The 21,589-nt window shown below is 38.1% G+C and overlaps 1 long non-coding RNA gene across 1 annotated transcript in view; it reads right to left on the bottom strand.

Moving 5' to 3' along the window:
- Positions 1–10,964: 10,964 nt before the first annotated feature.
- The window catches only part of LOC111942041 (uncharacterized), a 242,772-nt gene continuing 232,147 nt past the window's right edge, over positions 10,965–21,589 (bottom strand). The window contains exons 8-9 of the long non-coding RNA XR_015285221.1: positions 13,049–13,156; positions 10,965–11,305 (exon numbers count right to left, since the gene is read on the bottom strand). This is a non-coding gene — a long non-coding RNA (uncharacterized LOC111942041). The remainder of the gene's footprint in view (positions 11,306–13,048; positions 13,157–21,589) is intronic.

The raw sequence follows: 21,589 nt of genomic DNA, 5'->3' as shown, positions 1-21,589 counted from the left end.
GGAGCTTCTCCTTTATCTGAGCAGTTTGCTAGTGCAGCACAATAAAATGTGTGGAAGGAAGGATTCCACAGCACGGGATCCCTCCTGGGGAAATCCCAAGTACTGGGTTTCTCTCAGCAGTGCACACCCCATGGCAGAGCTCTGCCATAAACACTCATGATAAATGCCATGATTTACCAGGAAAAATGAGTTAGCCCTGAACTTACACCCCTAAAATTCCCTAAACTTCCTTTTAATATCCTAAAGAAACTCATTTTAATCACATCTTCAGCGCAGAACTGTATGGGAGTTGCTGCCCGTCTCTCTGTTGGTGCAAAAGAAAGTATTGAGGGCTGACTCCTATGTCCAGCTGCTATGGAAATGGTAATTTTTTAAAAGTTGCCTCATTTGCATTATTCAGATGTTTCTTGATATATTCATACACTGTCATTTGAATGGACCACAGCTGTTTATTGAAATGATCAAATAAATATTTGCTTTAAAATACAGCCCTGCTTTTGATTTATTGTATTCATTAAACACTGCCTGCCTTACAGAGACAGCAGCAAACCCAACTCATATCAGTATTATATTCCTTTGAGTGTGTGTGTTGAATCTGACCACTGAGGATGTATCTGAAGTTGAATAAGTTAATTCATCCTCATACATGATCTTATTTATGCTTTTGATGCTGTCTACCTCCCCAGATAGAAGTGGATGCTGTATTAATTCATTTTATTCTGCCTAAAGTGTAATATCTCACAAGACTGCTCAAACTGCTTCACATAAATTAGAAGAGCAAAAACTTCTTTGTCTTTTTTAACCTTGATTCTACTGTATCCTTTTGTACATGGAGACTCAAGAGCACACTGAGCCCACTCCCAAGCAGAATTAGTGCTTAAATTAAAAAATACAGAAAAAAATTATTGCTATATGTAGGTTACATTCCTAAGCACTGTGGCTGTTTGTTGATCCTATCTAAAGTTTTAGGGTTAGAGGAGATCTCATTCTAACACAGTAAGTTTAAATACTGGTAAGTTATCAGATTTTTGCCCTCAGAAAACATAAGTTTGAAACCAAATCTAAGGTGAATAATGAGAAATGAGTCTTCATGAATAACTAAAGTCTTGCTGGTCTTGCACTGTTTTAAATGAGTGACAGGTGATTAATCACTGTGATGAACTTCCTTGGTATTTTTCATTTACTCATCTACAGCTGGATGTTTTCATTTTTGGAAAACAGGAATATGGGTGCCACTCAGGATTCCTTAGTCTTTGCCATAGTTTTTTAATTGCTGCTTTTAAATGGAAAACTTATCTTCAAAGGGAAAACCATACCTGAACATAAAATTTGAAGCCCTTTCTTTTCCATATTAATGGTTGCTCACTGAAGCCAAGGTACAAACCTTTTGGCAGATCTGGTTTTGGCAATTCCTAATCCATTCAATGTCCACTAATTAATCCCACTCTAATTTTTTGTGTGATAAATTGACTTTTTTTTTTTTGTTGGAGGCACCTGGGTTTTACTCCTTCTAACATACACCTCTGTGTTTTTTATGGCCAGATGCTCATATTGGTGACAGAAACTCCCAGGACTGGCTTTACAAATCCCATGAGGAATGAGCCTGAAGGGAGTCAGAGCCACAGACCTGGGGGGGACTCTCTAATCTGGCTGCAGGTCTCAAAAAAGTGCAGAGAGCTCAGTATTGTAAAAACATTGAGCAAAGATTTTTGACATGAGGAGAGTAGGCCTCAAGCTCAGAAAAGCTGCACCTATTCAAAACATGCTGCTAGCTAAGTGAAATATCCCATATGCAGGAAAGAAACCTGTAGGACAGGATGGAAACAAGACCACGTGAAATGGAAATCCAGGTCCCTTCTCAACCTAGAGCTGATTCTTGTCTTTAGAGGGAAGAAAGGTCCTTTAAGCTGAACATAAAATGCTCTGTGCAGGCCTAAGTGTAAATAAGATGCAAGGGTTCTTTGGAGTTTATTATATACAGCAGTCATGCATCTATTGCTTCTGAAGTAACTGAGTGAAAGCTTATTGGCATCCTTAATCACATCAATGCTCATTTCCTTCTTCTCAAATGGCAACTCTGAAAAAGTTTACAGAAAAAAATAAAAAAGCTCTTTGATAATGCAATAGAAACCAAAAAGGACACTGGGTATTGAAAATGGTAGAAGCCTATCTCTGACTGTAAACTGATGACAAAGTGAAAACTGGAAGATTTGTTTCAACCAGATGTTTGTTCTAGAGCTGTTCAACCATCAAAAAAAGAGTATTTACCAAATGAGGATTGATGAAAGAACATTAAAGCTGCATTAAACCTTTTACCACCTCTGCTAAATAAGAGTCTCAGAGCTTGCAAGAGGACTGCCAAAGATTCATGTTTTGATCACAGGCACGCACATTGAGGAAGGGTTGTGTGTGATCCTGGTCTGCAGCTATCAGGGAATTCATGGCTTTCACATGGAAAAGGTTTACAGAGCAACTAAATTATAATTTAAGTGTTGGGACATAAACTGTGCATCAGAAATACAACCTAAAGAGTGATCTAGGGCTGATATTCAGGAAAGCATCAAATATCCCCAAACATTGGGCCCCTTTCCTGCCAGCTCTGCAGGGGAAAGCTGTGCTTCAGTTTCATGAAAGCAAAGGTTTAGTGGGGTGAAATGGGACCCTTTCTGCTTTCAGTTTATGGGTAATGCAGAGAGGTTTGGGGGATGTGGAAGACAATCTTCAAAGGAGAAAACAAAAGAAAACTGGGAATAATTTTTAAGAAATCCCCTGATAAACCTGATTCCAAAGCCAGTTTTAACAAACAGACTGCAACACATAACTTAGAACTGTATGAAAACCTAAGGCTAGAAGCACCTGCTAGGAGCTAAAATACAGAGAAAAGAAAGTTCAAAGTATAGAATTTTAGTGCCTATTCATTCTTAACTCTCCTCTCTAATGATATTATGGGATGTTGTTATGTACAACCTGTCAGCAATAGAAATATTAAGTTTATAAAATTTTCATTTTAAAACATTATTTACAAAATTTACCCTAAATTTCTGCTTTTGCACAGAAAAGTAAGGCTACATTTCCTTTTAATGAGGAAATCTCCCATTGGTATTAATAAATAAAATCAACCAAAAATATAAAAAGCTTGGATCCTTCTAGTCTGATGGATTGAAACCTATTTGGAAAGATGAGGGAAACCCATTGGTGACCACAAAACCTCTTGTCTTCACACTGCTCCTCTCAGCAGCTCTGTTGGAAGAATAACATCCCTATTTGCTCCTGCACACACATATTTCCTGATAAATTAAAACAAATCAAAAATGCAAAGATTGGATTTTCTCAGCTAGAGAGCCACAAAGAAATAATCATAATAAATGTTTCATGGCAGTTGCTCTATTTATCTGTTTTTTTAATTATTAGTGGCACAAGACAAGCCACCTCTGAGGGTCCAGCAATAGCTGGTGTTGAGATTGGGAAGCAAACAAACATTTCTGAGGAGGCCAAAAGTCTGGAAGAGTTCTTGCTTCCCATCAAAATCTGAACTAGCTTGCTGTGGGAAACTTCTAGGCAGGATGCAAAACATTTAAGGTATTTTTCAGGTTCTTTGAATGTTTGCTTCTACAGTTTTTATGTTGGTATCTAAATTCCTCCAGGTCTCCTTCTTTTACTGCCCAAGGATTTGCAGTAGCTACTTTTAGTGTTAACTCCATTGTAGAGCCTTAAATATAAATCTTGTTTATTTTCTGCCGGTTTAACTCTTCTAACAGAAGTGTTACAGCCATCCTAAGAGAATAGGTACAGCTTTTTGGTAGATTGTGCTTTGATGGGATTCTGCTAAGTTTCCCTCCAGGAAAATGTGGGTCACTGTGTGGGCACACCTGGAACCTCCTGTGTTCAGGCAAGGAGCAAGAGATGTCTGGATCATTTTTATGTGAACTGTTGGTTTCTGGACACATTCTAAATAGAGAAACGACCAAGTTAACTTAAAAGCTGTGTTTCCAGGCAGTGTGAAAAACTGAATCCAGGTGGACAGTTGCCACCTTCTAGCATTAAAGCCGTTCTGTCTTCCCCTTGAAGGGAAGGATGCTTCATCATAAGGAAAATCTGGGATTTAACTTAAAAAGTGGTAACAACAAAGAGCTGAAAGCACCAAGCAGTGGAAAACTTTATTTTCTTGCTCACAAGCCAGGCCCTGTATTTGTAGCTGAAGAGAAAGTTAAAGTTATTGAAGTTAAAGTTATTAAAGTCTCATCTGCCACTGAAAGTGCCTTCAATGCGCTGTGCAGAGCCAAGAGATCCAGAGCAAGGTGTCACCCAGCAGGAGCTGCAGAATGAACAGTGAACAGCAGATGAACAGATGAATGTGAAATCCCTGGCTTACCCAGCACACTGCATCACCCTGCACGTGTGTGCTCAATGTGGCAAGCAAGCCTCTCTCAATAAATGTAAAATAACTGCCTTGACATCACAAATGTTCTCCACATACACCCAGACTTTACAGCACCCTGTTCTATCAGCTTGCCTTTACCAGCCTGTCAAGTGCTTATGGTTGTTTCCTCCTGGAATTACTTTGGATGCCACTCCATAAATAAATGGAAGGAGAATGTTACTGGCAGATCAGAAAGTTTATAGCATAATGCATTATTCTTGGTAAAGAATTAAATACAAAGGAACGATAGTGAAGCAAAAGAATTTGTGATTGCCAAGGAACGATGAGCTCTATGTTTGACTTTCGTGTGCATACCCCAGGCACCACTTTAAGATTACATTCCAGAGTTCATTTGCATTCAAAGCAAAACCCACATAGGTGCTAGTGACTAAATTTGGAATTGTAATGCACATCTGTGTGTACTTGGCAGGCTGCAGTCCCTGAAATTTGACTCTGCTGCTGCAGTCACTGTCCTCTTGTCCAAGGTAAGAACACTTCAGCAGTTCCCTCAGAACTGCAGTTACAGGGCTGTCCTTGTTTTAAATTCCTGCAAAGTGAGCACAGAGCCTGTCCAGAAGCTGGAAGAATGGGCTTTATTACAGGAACTGCAGTAGCCACCCATTCCTCTCCAATCTTCAGGAAATCATTTCACCACAGCAAGCTAGTTCAGATTTTGATGGGAAGCAATAACTCTTCCAGACTTTTGGCCTCCTCAGAAATGTTTGTTTGCTTCCCAATCTCAACACCAGCTATTGCTGGACCCTCAGAGGTGGCTTGTCTTGTGCCACTAATAATTAAAAAAGCAGATAAATAGAGCAACTGCCATGAAACATTTATTATGATTATTTCTTTGTAGCTCTCTAGCTGAGAAAATCCAATCTTTGCATTTTTGATTTGTTTTAATTTATCAGGAAATATGTGTGTGCAGGAGCAAATAGGGATGTTATTCTTCCAACAGAGCTGCTGAGAGGAGCAGTGTGAAGACAAGAGGTTTTGTGGTCACCAATGGGATTCCCTCATCTTTCCAAATAGGTTTCAATCCATCAGACTAGAAGGACCAAAGCTTTTTATGTTTTTGGTTGATTTTATTTATTAATACTAATGGGAGATTTCCTCATTAAAAAAAATCTAAATATTTTAGTTACCTGGATTTTTCTCCCCATCAGACAGCATATTTTACTTTGGTGTTTATATACAGGACAGGAAGGGATGGGTCAGGTAGACTAGAGGGTCAAAAATTGGACATAATCTCTCTTCTTTTTCATATTAAGTACTCCCAGTCTTCTAGATTGCTCACTGACTCTCCCAAAACTCTGAAGTATTAAAAAAACCACAGTATAATTGAAGTTAAGGGCTTGTGTAATCCTTTTTCTAAAGATGTAAGATATAGCTTCGAACATGCTGCTCACTTGTAATACCTGCTGTGATCTGCAGTCCAGCTGCAGCTTGTCAACAGGATAAACACAAGACATTCTCATGTATCTATTTGTGCATGACAGCTGCAAAAAGGAGATTATAAACCCCCACCTCTCCACCAGCCTCACAGAAGGGAAGCTTTAAATGACACAGGAAAGATAATGCTAAAAAGAGATTTTTGTCACAAGGAACTAGTCTGCACCAACATCACACCTTTGTCTAGTTTCTTATAAATGTGTTTATTACCTCAAAACTTTTCAAAGGCTTGACATTTTTATGGTTTCAGGTTCATTGCCCAGATTAAGCCTAATCTCCCCCCAGTATATATTTAAAGTGGGATTTGTGGCTTTGGCTGCATGATTCCTATTGAAGTTAATGGGAGCCAGTAGGCCAAATCCTCACATGCTCTTTTATTTTTCTCCCTATGTGTGTTTAAGTCTTCTAAACAAATAAACCTGAGCCTAATAGCTAAATAAACAAAAACCACTTCACTATTTCAACTGATGAATTAGGCTTCCAATACCACCTGATAAGATTTACAAGACCGCTGGAACAAGATCAGTTAAAAAACCCAACCCTGATTTTATGACAATGAAACTGCACTGAAAGTGGCTCTCAAGGAATAAAGGAATAAAGGAATAAAGGAATAAAGGAATAAAGGAATAAAGGAATAAAGGAATAAAGGAATAAAGGAATAAAGGAATAAAGGAATAAAGGAATAAAGGAATAAAGGAATAAAGGAATAAAGGAATTGTCCTGACCTACAAGCTCATTGCAGCTGGTTTGAATATGTGAAAGTTGGTGCTTGTGTGGGTTTGTGGGTTGGTTTGTTTGGTTTGGTTTTGGGGTTTTTTGCATGTGTGAGTGTGGGTGTGTGTGGTTTGTTGGTTGTGGTTTGGTTTGGGGGGATTTTTTTGCTAAGAAATAACCAGATTTTTAAAGTTGCATGTTTCTTTCCAAAGCATATTTTAATTCTGACAAAAAAATACCACTAAATATTCAGGCTGCAGTTCCTGCAGGAACAAGATGAAACTTGAAAACCTCCATTCCCTGCTAAACACAGAGCTGGAATGGCTTTATGATTTGGTGAGAGACAACATTTCTGACCTCCTGTGTAAATAAAGGTGACAGAGCTCAGTTGCCCAAGCTGGGAACAGGTTGCCCAAAGAGGCTGTGGTTGTCTCATCCCTGGAAGTGTTCAAGGACAGGCTGGATGAGTCCCTGAACAGCCTGACCTAGGGGGTGGTCTCTACCCACTAGGAGATGGTCTGGATTTGTAGGATTACAGAAAATCTTGCAACACCTTAAAACAAACCCTAAATGAGTTCACTCTGGAAATGAGGACTCTTTAATGAAGGAGACTCGGAGATGTGGATTGACTCATTCTGTCATTTCAGTCATTGTGACAACAGAGAAGCAGCTGGCAGAGTCTGCAGATCTGGAGAAGTACCTGATTGTATTGGAAGAGAAAATGGCAGGTACAGGGCTACCTAAGGAAAATTGCACTCAATAGCTCTCCAGGGCTCTGACATTTTTCCCTAAGTGAAGAGTGGAGGAGCAGCTCACAGGAATATGTGAAAATTACTGTCTTGATAGATTCAGTTTTGTCCACATTATGATAGTTTATTATAATTTTATGTATGTTATGTATTTTCCATTCTTCTTCTCAACATGATGCCCACAAATCTGAATGATCTGTGTTGAATCAGTATAAATGTGTACTGTATGTGATCGCTGCCTCAGGGAATAAAGGTGTAAAGTGCTGGTTAACATTCCTTCAAACAGTTTTCATTGCTTCTTTACCGTGATAATCTTTCCTGACCCCCCACACTAATTTCATTTTAGAGTCTTCCTGAAGGGAATAGCTGGAGGTGTGAAATAGCTGGAGGAGGATAATGTGACACCTTATTATGAAGTAGCAGTGTGACTGCTGTCAGCTTGGTCCCTGGCTTTAAAAAGGAATACAACACTAAACAGGAGCTGCATTTTGAACAGATGGACCTAGGCATACGTAGAGCATGAAACCCAGTCAGTTTTAATACATGTGATCCCCCTGCAGATCCAGGCATACTGTTATTGTTACCGCTGCCATTTTCAGCACACTGCTGTGGGAGGCACAAATATTTGCTGCACAGATAAGCAAACACTCACCCCAAACACAAACCAGATCTTTATCACATGGAGCTGGTTCCAAAACATTCACAACCTACGAATGAGATGAAAAAAACACAGAAATGCAGGCAGACAAGTGCAAAGAAAGACAAAGAGACTATTGATCAGTGTGACCAAACAGCTGGTGGTTGATGTGCCCACAGCCTGGGTGTGTGCTCAGTTCGTCCTGGACAACTGACAAACAGCTGCTCATCTATTGCAGCACAAAACCACAGCAAGGACAGCTCTCTTTAATGGCTGAATATTTCTGAATGGACACTTTAAACTTCCACCATCAATACTCAGAGATCTGGAGACCATCTAAGAATCTTTGCCTCAGAGAGTTGACATAGTTATGTTACTTATCCACGCAAAAAAAGCTGAATTCCACAAGATACAGCTGAAAATTAGATCTCCCCAAAATTTTTTGGTTGATAATGATGATGGTCAGCACATGTTTGAAAGAAAACCACCATTCCATCTGCTTCCCTTCCTTCTTCCCTCTCTCCCTTTCAAGTTGTTCCCTCCTCTCCTTTTTTTTTCCTCTTTCCCCACACATCATTATCTGTTTTATTACTAACGTTCCTCTGTGTAGCACACAAGCATTTTTAAGATGTTGAGCAGTCTTTAGGGTCAGACCTGAGTATGATCCACTTGAGGATCACTCTGAATAAACCACACAATCATGGAACAGAAAAGGTTGGATAAAACCTGAGATCCTCAAGTCCATTAACACTGCACTGACAAATCCACCACATCTAACAGTTCATCAGTTTCCTAATTTTTCTAACTCCTAACACTGTTAGAAAAAATTGTCTGGTGAACCCAACCCACATCCTTTACTTCACAATTTGGAGTAGGAAAATATTGCCAATGGCTGTGCTCATTGCTGCTCCATCATAATAAACACAAAGAATAGAAATTAGTGTTTTCTTTTTTAGAAAAATAACATTTGACAAAGTTTGAAAGTTAAAGAATAAAAACCTTAACTAGGAAATTTACCTGGAGTCTTATGGGAAGTTAAAAAATAAAGCACAAATATGGAATAGTTAAAAGGCATTCCAGAGAGAGTCTGATATATCTGATTAAGACTTCATGAAAACCAACACAGACAGTGAGCTGAATAATAAAGTATTCAGAAGGAAAGCACTTAAGCAAATTATTTCTATTTATGGAAATAGGGACGTGCTACGAGATACAAAGTCAGAAAAATCCTGGCATAGATATAGGAAGCAATTAGATTGTGACAGATTTATTCTTGCCATTATAAGCACAATGAGTAAGTTACTTCTAAACTCAAGTAATCTCTGTAGTCTCCACTCTTTTCTAAGAGATAGATTATACATAAATCAGGTTTTAGGGTACCCATCACTGTACCAGTATATGACTCATAACAAATACCCCTTACACTGAGGAAGAAAAAGTCAGTATTCAATGGAATTTAACTAAAATTCTGCACTTCTGATGCTGGTACAAAGGAGATACCTACTGACTTCACTAGAGCTGCACCAGCTGGTGTGACCCATTCAATGCCCAGATCTTCAGAGTAAGTTGCCTTCATAGAAATTGCCATTTCACATGACCTAACTTGAGCTTCCTCCCCAAAACACAAAAGGTCTGAACAGTAGAAATTTAGAAATTTTAAAAATTAATTTAGAATTAAATTTTAGAATTTAATTTTAAATTAGAACAAGAGAAAATTGTTCCTACATCTGCCTGAGTTTGCACCAGCTTTCTTCAGACAACTCATTGTTCTCTGAAAAGAACCCAAATTTTCACATTACTTGAACTATAAAGTATTTCTTTCAAACACTGGGACAAAAGGAATATTCAAAACCAATGACGCACGTACAATTACAAAACAACCTGTTGAGTGGAAAAAGCCATTCATATTGAATTCAGAAGACATTTACAGAACTGCAGCTGAATTCTACTTTTTAATATGAGCCATCTCCTATTTCATAATTGAAACTATGTGGAGAGATGTTCCAGTTATGCCAGTGATAGATCCACACTAGTAGGTAACATGACAAGGTAATGCTGAAGTAGCCACATACTTCTTCTATCAGAAAACCCATGCCTGAGAGACATCCTATTTTCACAGAAATTACGTCTCTATTCTGGAAAGGTTATGAAAAAAAAAAAAAAAGAAGAAGAAATAAAACAAGACTTTGCAGTAATAAAACACTGTGCTTTAACTATTTGAGGACCATGGGGATGATTTATGGCTGTCACTTGGCTGCAGAGCCTGAAGAGTCTGCTCAAGATTTCCCCTCCTACTGCTCTGTGCTCCAATTCTCAGAAATAGCAAGACCCAGTGGAAAGTCTCAAAAAGAAGAGGTTAAAAACCTTCTGCACAGTTCTGCAGCTGGCATTAACCTGTGTCAGGGTAAGAAAGGGTATTCTCTGTGTCTCCTCTCCTGTGTCCAAGTGGGACAGTCACCTTTTCCCATTGTTCATCTGCTTCATGTACATAGACTGCAAGCACCATGGAGTCATGATTTTATTTTAATTAGCAGAGTAGGCCCTGGTCTAGGGAGTATGAGCTCCTGGAATATCAATGAGCTTCTAATGCTGCCATTCAGAGAGGTCTCTGTGCTACAAATCTGGGAGCCCTGGGGTAATTTTTCTCCCTCCCGAGTGCAGCAGTAAGCTTTACCCACCCAGACCAGTTTCACTTGAGGGTTCCACTCACAGCATGGGAGCTTTGCTTCTGCACAGCTCCTTCCCCACCAGCCCAGGCCAGGACCCAGGCTCAGATGGAGCCTCCAGGTGGGGCTGGTTTGGGAAAGCAGTTCCTCCAGAGAGGTGCTCTCACAGCCCTGATCATTTTTAACACTGACCTCCCTCCTCCTGGTGCTGCCTTCTTCCTGCTGCCATGCTTGCCAGCATTTCAGTCCCAGAGCAGGGACTGCATTTCACTTATTAAGATCTCTAAGGAAACCGCCTCCTATAATTTAGTACATCCATCATCTGGTTATATTTCAGCTTTTTCTTTACTTTACCTTGCAAACACAACCGAAGCTACATGCAGTATTCAGAAAGGTGAAGACAGGGGGTCATGCAAAACAGTCGTCTGTGATGATTTAAGCACTGCCGTTTCCAAATGTTTTGAAAAAGCAAACCCACCAGAATCACTAATTGGCTGGAAATCAAGAGGGATTTTTCCTGGTTGTTCTTTAAAGCAGTATCTCTGTTTTGTTTCAGCTTCTTTGCTTTCAGCTGTGCTGTGGAAGAAAGGCGCTTGGTCCGTCTGGAGGTTTATTCAAAACATCAAACTATGGCTGACAGCAGAGATGGTCCTTTTAAAGCTGGTGCCTTGGTATTAAGAAAGCAAATAATATTAGGGAAATACTCAAAATAACTACAAACAGAGCAAATGTTGTGCTATTAGAGATTGAATTTTGTGCAAGCATGGAATGAGGTACTGTTCGAATCCCTCACTGAACTCACCCCCAAATTCAGTGAAATTATTTGATTTCCGTCAGTCCCTTATTTATATTCGTTTCAGTGGACTCTTGATTAGACAGAAATCTAGTAAGATTCTAATTTTTTTATAATTCAGTCTTCATTTATTTGTAAAACTCCTAAAAAAAATCTGTAGGCACTACCAACAGAATCTCTCTACTTGAGAGTCTTGAGTCCTTCTGTGACCTGAGCTTGATTAATGCCATTACTTTGACAGCTGGAAGCAAGCAGGCTCCACTATCCCCATCAGGGACAGCAAAATGTTACAGCTGCACAAATGCTCTTCCAAAACAGCCAAATTTTAGGCTACCAGTAAATTTGTCATTACTATTTAAGAAGACTGAGGAATGAGAATTCTCCCCTGATGCAGGCAGGGACAATCTGGGATAAACACTCAGAGTCCTGATTATGGCAGAACTCATGGATGCCTTTGAGGAAGCCATTCAGGTTTTGGAGGGGTTTTTGTGGGGTTTTTTGTCTTTTTAGCAAATAAAACTGATTTTAGGCCACATTGTGTCATTTTTAATAACATGATAAGTCTTTGCAGCAACTGATCTTCTGCCAGTAGGGATTATTGTAATACGAAATATTAAGTAGGACATAATGCTAAAAGGTCCAGATGGGCACTAAATTTTTTCATCAGGGAAAGATTTTAGTAGTTATTCATAGTAGCACAGTACAGGTACAAACCCTCTGTGACAATTCTCTTCGCTCAGTATTTCTTTTAAAGTAAATCCAAACAGAGACATATTTTTGAAAACTTTTAAGAGGAGGTTTAGCGACATAAAAAGTTATAAAAAGAAACTCACTGTAAACATGCCTTTATAAATTTCAAACCCAGTCATGGAAGAGTAATGGAAAAATACAAGTAAGGCACCAAAAATGTCTCTTTCTTCTACCCCTCTATTAGAGTTATTCTTTTTTACTTATCACCTATATATTTCTAAATCCTGACACTTCACATGCCTAGACATTGAGATGCTGTCATGAATCATGAAACAGGTTTCTTTTTAGCCATTATTTTTTCCTTTTTTTCTCGGGGTTCTAAGAGAACAGACCCTTTTCCAACCACTGCTACCTTTATCAGCTATCTTGCTAATGATGCCTCAGACATCAAAATGTCAATAACTTTAAATTATTAGAACAACTGGCACTGTAGTTTAAAACAGAATGGAAAATATCTAAGTAGGAAGATAAAGTGATACTTGGCACAGCTGAGGAAATACACTGAAAGTAGTGAAGTATTAGAAAGAAAAATACCCTGTGCTGGTTCTCTCAGTAATGTGTAATGCCTTAAGTGATACCAGTGCTGCAAATACCTTTGTCTTTATCTAACATAAAATGTGAATGGCTTACTTTGTTTTTCCTCAAAGCTTCTCTGTTTTTACTTCAGCTTAAAGAAAAACTAAAGAAAAAAAAATAATCAAATGTATTTCTACTCATTATATTAGTTACCCATTAAAATTTCATTTTCAGACATCTTAGGGGCAGGAAAGTTCACTTGATCATCCAATTTGATCTCCCATTTCCAAAAAGCATGTAATTAAAGTGTAATCAGTCTCTGACTAATGCATTTTCCAGAAAAGCACTCACCCCTGAAGAAATCCAGTGATGCTGCTATGCAGTATAAAGACATTTACTCCTTCCAGAAGGACCCCTGATAACTTTTCTCTTTACTGTCTTCAACTGCCCAACAGACTCCTAAAATTAGACACAAATTTCATTTGTGCTCAGGATTTTGGCATGACCCAAATGAGTATTTTCCATGCTGCAATCTAAATATTGCACATTCCCCTTGTGCTGCAGCCCATCCTCCTTTCTCCTGAGGGCATCCATGTTTGCAACTGGCCATGTTTCCTGTCATATAAAATAATAAGAAAGTATTTTATAAGACTGAAACTATCTTATGGGACATCCCTACGGCTCTGTAAGACTTCTGCCACGTGTGTCTCCTTTCAATAAATCTTCTCTGTTGTCAAGCACTTTAACATCAGGCAATTCTGCAGTTCTTTCAAAATTATTTTTATTCCCAATGTCAAATCTAAATAAAATAATCGTAGGGTGTTATTTTCCTTAGCCAGATGCATCACCCAACCAACAAATAAAATTATGTTTATCTCCCAAGGCAAATTTTCCCAAAGCCACATGAACTATCTTGAGATGAAAACATGTTAAAAGGGAATATTGCCATTTTCTGACAACCAAAAGGAGGCTGCAGGTGGAAAAGAGTTACAGTTTGATCTCCTTTGCTGGACCAGGCTGATGACAAAATTAATTGGGGGGTGGCCTTGGAGGACAGCTGGGCTTTTGGGCAGAATGCTTCTGCACAGGAGTGCGAATGCATGGACTTAAAGCGATTTACAGATCCAGGTGTCCAGAAAAACAGCTGGAAAAAGCGGCTGGAAGACTGAAGGAACTACACCAACACATTCCACAGGGACTGCCTAGAAAATGCACCAATGTGACAGCCACTGCTGCTGCCCATGGTGTTCAAATCTGAAGTCAGAACAGGAATACACCAAAAATTGACAGTCGGAAGTGTGTAATGGTTGGGATTAATTAAACTCAGGATTTAACGTGCATCCCCTGACATATTAGAAGCTTTGTTGCACATACTTGAGGAATAATAATATGTGTGAGGTTTCTTGAAGAGATTTTATAGAATAGGCTTTACAGGGTCTTTGGCACAATGGTTAGGTGAAGTAGACCGCACAGAGAATTAGCATAATCTTTTTTTTTATTATTTGAACAAAATCCCTTCCTCAGCAGAGAGCTGCACTTTTCTATGAGCTTTTGCAAAGAAGCATATTTATCAGACTGTTACATGATATTAACAGTGACTTTTAAAACAATTTCAAAGGAGATAGCACACTGAAAACATATCAATGAAAGCTTATGAAGACACTACATCCCAGGCCATTTATTCTCCTTTGGGTCCCCAAATTGCTCTGCAGTTGTGCTCAGTGGAGTTAAACATGCAACACCAGGGAGCAAAGTCTGGTGCTTCTTGTTTAGTCTGTGGTGTGGAGCATGGGTTTTTCATGGTGTGCAGTCTGAAAATTAGAACCCCTATCCCAGAACGATAGATTCTCATGTTGTCTGTGCTAAATGTTTGAACTTCAGTAGGTGACCTCACAGCTGCTTGAGTATTGTCATCACATTCTAGATCAACCCATGAAATGTTTAGATTTAGACAGACAGGTAAAAAATATTTGTTTGCATACATTTATTTACTGTTCATAAACTTCATAAACTTCAATTTAGCAGTGTGTGAATTGTTTTAACAATTGGGCATCAAGCACAACTCCAAAATCATGTGCTGTGGTTTTGCATTGAATTTAAGCTATAAATGTTACACAGGAGAAATATTCACAAATAAGCCTTTTGAAGTTAAAATTCTCCCTTCTACATTAACTACTTCAGCAGATATTAAATAAGCAAAGGATGAAAGTATTTTTTTTAAGTTTTAATTTTTGAAAGATACATTTGTTGGCTACCTTTACTAAAGAATATCTTTAAACAGTACTGAAAGCTACTAATGGTTGTCAAGTCTTGAGGATGATTTTGTCACATTTATCAATACTCTGAGCGGCTTTTAAGAATTCCTTACAGCTGTGTTGGTTAACAGAACATTCCTTCAATGCATTCAGGACATAATTTTCATGAGTGAATTTATTGTTGGCTTCCACTGAATTGTAAATCAAGAAACACCTACATTACATATTTTTATATACATATGTATCTATGTATGAATATATGTATGTCTAATAATAAAATTAAAGACTGAAATCACTTATTGTTGATGTAAATCAAGTCCAAATTTAGCAGCTGCACAAACAATATTAGACTGAAATTATCAGAATGGAATCTTATCCCCCTTTATGGGAAATAGTTTTGTCTCTCCTTATCTGTTTTGTGGCTCATGCTCTTGTATCTCAGCCTTTAATGGGGAAAAATTATTTATGCAAGTTACAGAATCTCACAAACCTTTCCATCTTGTCAACAAATATTGATAAAGATTTGGTATAGACAAAAAAATAATGTTCCTTAGTATTACTAGCTTGAATCAGATTTGGGGTTGATTTTTACAGGACATGAGTTTGCACATTCCAGTCCTGATTTAAGACTGGTTTAAGTGTTTTTGAGGTAATTAAGTGATTTGAGGTAGTTCTGGGGAAATGCCCACCTAACCCTGTTGACATGAAGTTCATCACTGTTCTCAGTGAATGAAGAAAGTAAATGAGAGAAACAGAGCAAACAAATATCAAAAGAAATATTAGTTTATACTCTTAAACAGAAGGGAAAAAAAACCAAACTAGAAAAAGAGCTGTATGTATTCTAAAGGAGTAATCACTGACCAAGCAGCAATCTTACAGGAAAGCTCTGAAGGTTTTAAAAGATTTTAAACTGGACATGAATCCACAGTGTCAGCCATTTGGACAAAAGAGGAATATTTGGTCCAGGAGGAATAAACCCAGCCTATAAAATACACAGCACAATCCCTTCCACCTGGTCAGACCTCACTGCATGCAAGATGTGGCCCAAGTGGAGACTAGGGGAGAGCAAGAAGAAGAGAAAATGTGATTTGACAGTGGGATTTTGTCTTGCATGAGAGGACAGTGCAGCAGCTTTCAAGTGGCAGAAAGCTGCTGCAAAATTCTCCGTGTCCATGGCAATGGGACAAACAGTAACGAGCTTAGGCTGCATTAAAAGAGATTCAGGTGAGCCATGATGATAAATTCGTTAATGATGGGATAATGAAGCCCACTGGAATAGATTGCCCAGAGAGGCAGAGGAATCTCTGGTATTAGGCAGATATCTATCAGGAGCTGGACAGGCTTTGGGCAAAGAGAGGGATTAGATGTCCCCTTGCTGTCCTTTCCTCCCCGGTGCTCAGGACTGTGCTGACAAATCTCCAGGGCACCACGTGGCAAGCTGAGAGTGGCTGTAAATACATTTCACCACTCTTGGTCTCAACTACTCACTTCAGGCCTGTCATGCACTTTGATTTCTGATTAAGCAGGCTTTAAATTTCTGAGATTCAATGGGAGGAAGGGGGATTAAAGCCTTTGTACAGTATTTCATCCCTCAGTGAGAGATCCCATCAATTCTAAATTCATCAGGATGTAAATGGTAATGGAAGCACTGAGATTTTTCTTTAACTGTGAGCTCTTTGTTCGTGACCTGCACCACCAAGCCTGTGCTGAGTGTTTCTTCAGTGGAATGAAGGCTCAGAACAGTGAAACACGTCTGGAGTAAAGGAGCACAAACAGAAAAGTCATTAAAGGTTATTTTGCCAAAAAGAATCATTAATGATATTTGTCCAGTGTTTCATGATTTCAGCCATTAAAGTTATGGTTGGGGGAAAAAAAATATTCCCCTCTGAGGAAACACATGGTTTGGGAACTATTTTCTGTCTGATGGACCCTGGAAGAAGCCCACTCTTCTGTTGTGTAAAGGAGAGTTTGTTTTTATAGTTTAAACTCAACAAAGGTTTTCTAACTATGGTTGGACTTCTTGAAATGCATGGCACTAAGTCTCTAACCACATGAGAACACTGAAAGCAGGTACACACAGAAAATAATTAATGGGGAGAAAAGAGTAGTTAATAATTTTGAAATACATTTGCAATTGCTATAACATATAATGTCCTAAACTCTTATTTTTATTTAATTGGTTTTTTTTGGAACATAATTATTTTTAAACTATCACATATTCGTTATATTGCAAATACTAAAATCCAGTTACACTATCTTAGTGTTTCACCAGTTTCCACTGCAATTAAATTTAGCATTTAGCGTCATTAAAGAAAGAACATTCTCTCCTTGTAAACAAATTTCCTTTTGAATTTGACCTTTGACTATATTTTGCAAAATGCTTCACTTTATGAGTGTCTGCAAATCATTTAATGAAGCTGAATATTTAAAATTCCTTGTTTGAGCTATTTGACTGGTCACCCAATCCACCTGGCTGTTTCTCTTGTGTGAGTTTCTGTTTTGTAAAGATAAAATTTTTAGACAGAGAAGGATGAGGGAGAATCACAGGACTTTCGATTTTCTCAGCAAGAATGCAGCTTGGGAAAGCTTGTTTCAGAAGAAACAGCCATAAGTTTCATTGAGATATAAGAAATGTCTTCATAGATTTGGGCGTGTGTGTTGTTCCCAGACTGGCAATGTGTCACTTTGCCATCTCCTGAAATACCACAGTGATTTTTCAGCTATTTTACTGTCAGTTAGTTGGGTTTGGTCTGTAAACCTCTATGAAACTTCTTGTCAGGATACCTGTTTGATTGTTAGGTAAATAAAAATGTCACATTCCAAGGGAAACACAAATTTACTCCTTTTAACTTTCCTTCTGACTGATTCTCTTAAAGCCATTCCACTCTACTCAACTGTGCTGTGACTCAGATTCAATAAAACAGATATTTCATATTCAGTAAGACGTTTCCTAAATTTAGTTAAAAGTGACTACAAGAGGAGACTTTACAGGACAGGAACAACCTTCTGCTCTTTTGGGCAAAGAGCCCAAAATATAAAGGCTTTTTATTAAAAGCTGTTCAAATAAATGTTACAATTAAAATAATTTATTACTGAACTTCCCTGATTTCCTCACCTTCCTGTTCTGCCTCCTCTGGGTTGGACACATGATTTTGTCAACTTCTAGGCAGTGTCTAGCCCAGGGATTTCAGTGGGACAAAACCTTTGCCACTTGCAAGGTGAGTCAGGCAGGAGTGAAGTCCCATCTGCTTTTCTGCCTTTGTAGGAGAGAGACAGGGGAGATGTGAAATCCATCTTTCAGAGGACACCCCAGCAGCGTTTCCAAACTGCAATGTTTGGGATAATCAGCGTTTTCTTTTTTTCTTAATTAAGAAGAAGCAGGGGGGTGGTGGGAAGCAAGCAAACTAAAGCATTTCTCCTGAAATCTTTTGATCCAGGCCCTGGATCATTTGCCATGCAAATGTCAATTCAGTGTGTAAATACAGCAGGGAAAATAATATCCATTAGCATCACATTTGAAATTAAAAGACACTACAGGTCATGAGGTGCTGAGCACATATTGGGTCAGAGACATGTTTGAAATTGTGCCTCTACTCCAACATGGTTTCATAGCTTTTAACCCATTAATTCGTGGTGAGACTTGCCAATTCAACCCTGAATATTCATATTAAACATGCTGAATATTCATATTAAACATGAACGAGTTTTCACATTCAATTAGTCCCTAATATTAATCCCCCCAATCATCATTTTATAAATGGCAAAATGTTTATTTCTATTCTTTGGGTAGTTGGTTTTGCAGGTAGAGGTACAACACATAGTATTATTCAGAATCACACTTAGTTGAGAACTCAGAAGAATCAGAGATGATTATCATCTTAAATTAGCTTTGATTCTGGAGGTTAAATTCTGGACTTCAGAGATTTAAAAAAATAAAAACCCTGCAAGAACTTTAGGGGAAGTTCTTGCTGGAAATGAAAACAAATTTCCTGACAAGAAAGGCAACAGAACAGTTTCTTCAATAAGGTTTTCAGGCCAGAATTAGATTTCAGGATGAGAAGCATTTTAGAGCTCTTGGATACAATGCAAGTGAAAGTAGATCAGCCAAGATCAAAGATCTCAGTCACCAATTATATATAGTTTACTAAATTTTTGCCATCTTTATTATTGTGCCATACCTACATGTATATTCCTTATCCATGACAGAAACATAAATCTCAGATGCTCAGTGGCTCCTGATCCTAATTATTCATTGCTTTGTAACCAACTGCAGACTTTCACAAACACCAAAGAAATCTCTCCTAAGCATAAAGAGAAATAAAATAAGGTTCATACCAATGTAAGATACAGAATGAGGATGCCTGGTATGTAAAGATGCCAAATACTCTAAAAATACTCTTTGTCTAAAACACTGTCAGATTTCAACAGAGGGTAAACACACCAGAAAGAATTCTGATTGTCTCAGTGCTTATGTCATCAGGTTATCCAGAATAATAACTCTGGGGAAAAGCATTGATTTGCTTAATTAAGCCAGTATTAGACTAACAGAAAATATTACCACCAGTGATGAGTAAGAAACTCTGGTTCTCATAGCTTATGTCCAGCATTTCTTTAGAACAATACACAAACTTTTAGATTAATATCTTCCAGTGAGAATACAGTCTCCTGATGTTTTACTTGAATTTTAAATGCTATTTAAAATTCTCCTTCAAGAAAGGAATGCTATAAAGGTAATAACAAATAAAAAAAATAAAAAGCTAATGATAAATTTTTGCCTGACTAAAGCCTAGATCAAACTGAAGGATCAACTTTCTTTCAACGGTGTGACATAAGGTTCTTACATCAGAACATAGGAGACCTGTGCCATTACCTAAAATTCTGATATTCTGCATGATGCTTTCCAAATTTCAAATTTTTCACTGTTATGTTTTACCTTTGCATTATTACATTGAGGTGTTTTTAAATATCCCACTATATCAGTACTTCTGCTTTTTTAAAGAACATTTCTGGTGTTTTTTGCTCCTGTAGGCAGGCAAGCAAAATGCCTAGAAAGGATTGTTTAGAGGTAGGAGGGAGCACATATTGTAACAGAAAATTGCCACTTGTAATACCCACCCAATCTGCAACTGCACCAGATCCATGAAATAAACTTACACATGAAATTTTCCTATTTTTTCAGTGTAAAACCTGTCTGAGTATTTGTCAGATGTGACCAAGATAAGTATTTTGCAAAATAATTTTATAATTGCTCTTTCTCCTCAAGTTTACACTGACCTGATAGAGGAAGCTTTGTAAGCTTTTAAATACCCATTCCCAAATCTGGAAAAGTATTTTTTTAAAAAATCAAACAGATTAGAATGAGTGGGAAAGGGGAAGCATTCCTGGAAAAAAATGAAAGCAAGGAAAAGCAAGATGTATCTTACAGACATCTACATGCTGTGTGTATGTTTCTACATCTGAGAAATGCAAAAGTTCACTTCCTCGCCTGGGAAAAATGAAGTTTACTTCCATTTGTGTCTAACTGCAAGATAATAGCCTCCAAAACAACCACCATGAATTTTTAAAGCTAAAGTCAACTGGTGCTGAACTTTGAAGCCAGTAAGTATGTTTTAATGTGCCAGTGAATTCAGAGTCTTAATCTTAGAAATAAAAAGAAAGGAAACATACCAAACAAAGGAGACTCATAATGCCTTGCACATTTTAATACCAAGTGTGATAATGCATGTCTAGCCAAACCTACTGACTCAGTGGATTTTCTGTTACATAAAGAGTCTAAACCAAGCTCAGTGTCATTTAAAATTCTCTGTCTGTAGCTTTAAACACAAGCTGTGGTCTTGCAGCATAAATTAATTGGATGAGGTACTTAGTATAGCTAATGCAGGAAGTCGGACTTAATAATCAGCGTGCTCCTGCCTGCCCTTAAAATCTATGAAATGCCAAACAAATACTTTAGCAGGAGATCTACTATGGATGACATTCCCAGGAGAAAAATCTGGCCTTTGCTTTTATGTATCCATCAATACCTTAAGAGAAAGGTCTTTAATATATGGTTTGGGTCAAGCTAAAGGAAATCTCTGATGTATGAAAGGTAAAGGTCAAATGACACTTAATAAAAATTTCAACACTGGAAAGTGAGGAAATTAACTTTGCTTTATAACTGGCTTCCTGCTATCAAAAGAAGAGCTGGATTCCACGTGTTAAGTCTGTGCCTTTGCTTTAGGAGCTGTGACCACAAACTCTTCATTTTCCTGGGCTGGACACCCCACTAAGGCAGCACAACTCTGTGTGATCTGCAGTGGAAGAGAATTTTGTTTCCAACGTACTAAACCTTTAACATTGAGCCACACTAACCATATTTGAGCCTTTAATCCAAGAAGGTGAGGTGGTTGGATTTGTACTTTGTGTGCCAAATGTAAGGATCCTGGATTAACATCACCTGTGCACCCTTTGCCTCACCTCTGAAAATTCATCTCTTTTTAAATCAGATCTCTGTCTTTCTGATGTTAAACAGCACAGGACTGGGAGGCACCTTCTATGTAGAGATAATAGCAGTGGGGGGTTTCATTAAAATGAAAAAGGTGAAAATAAACAATGTTTATTCTAAGGATAATTTTGCAAGAAAGGCTTGGAGGAAGTA

Source organism: Cyanistes caeruleus, chromosome 3 (genome assembly GCF_971803275.1).
Source record: "Cyanistes caeruleus chromosome 3, bCyaCae1.hap1.1, whole genome shotgun sequence".
NCBI lineage: Eukaryota > Metazoa > Chordata > Aves > Passeriformes > Paridae > Cyanistes > Cyanistes caeruleus.
Note: the sequence above shows the minus strand (reverse complement) of the source record. Positions and strands in the feature narration are given on the sequence as shown.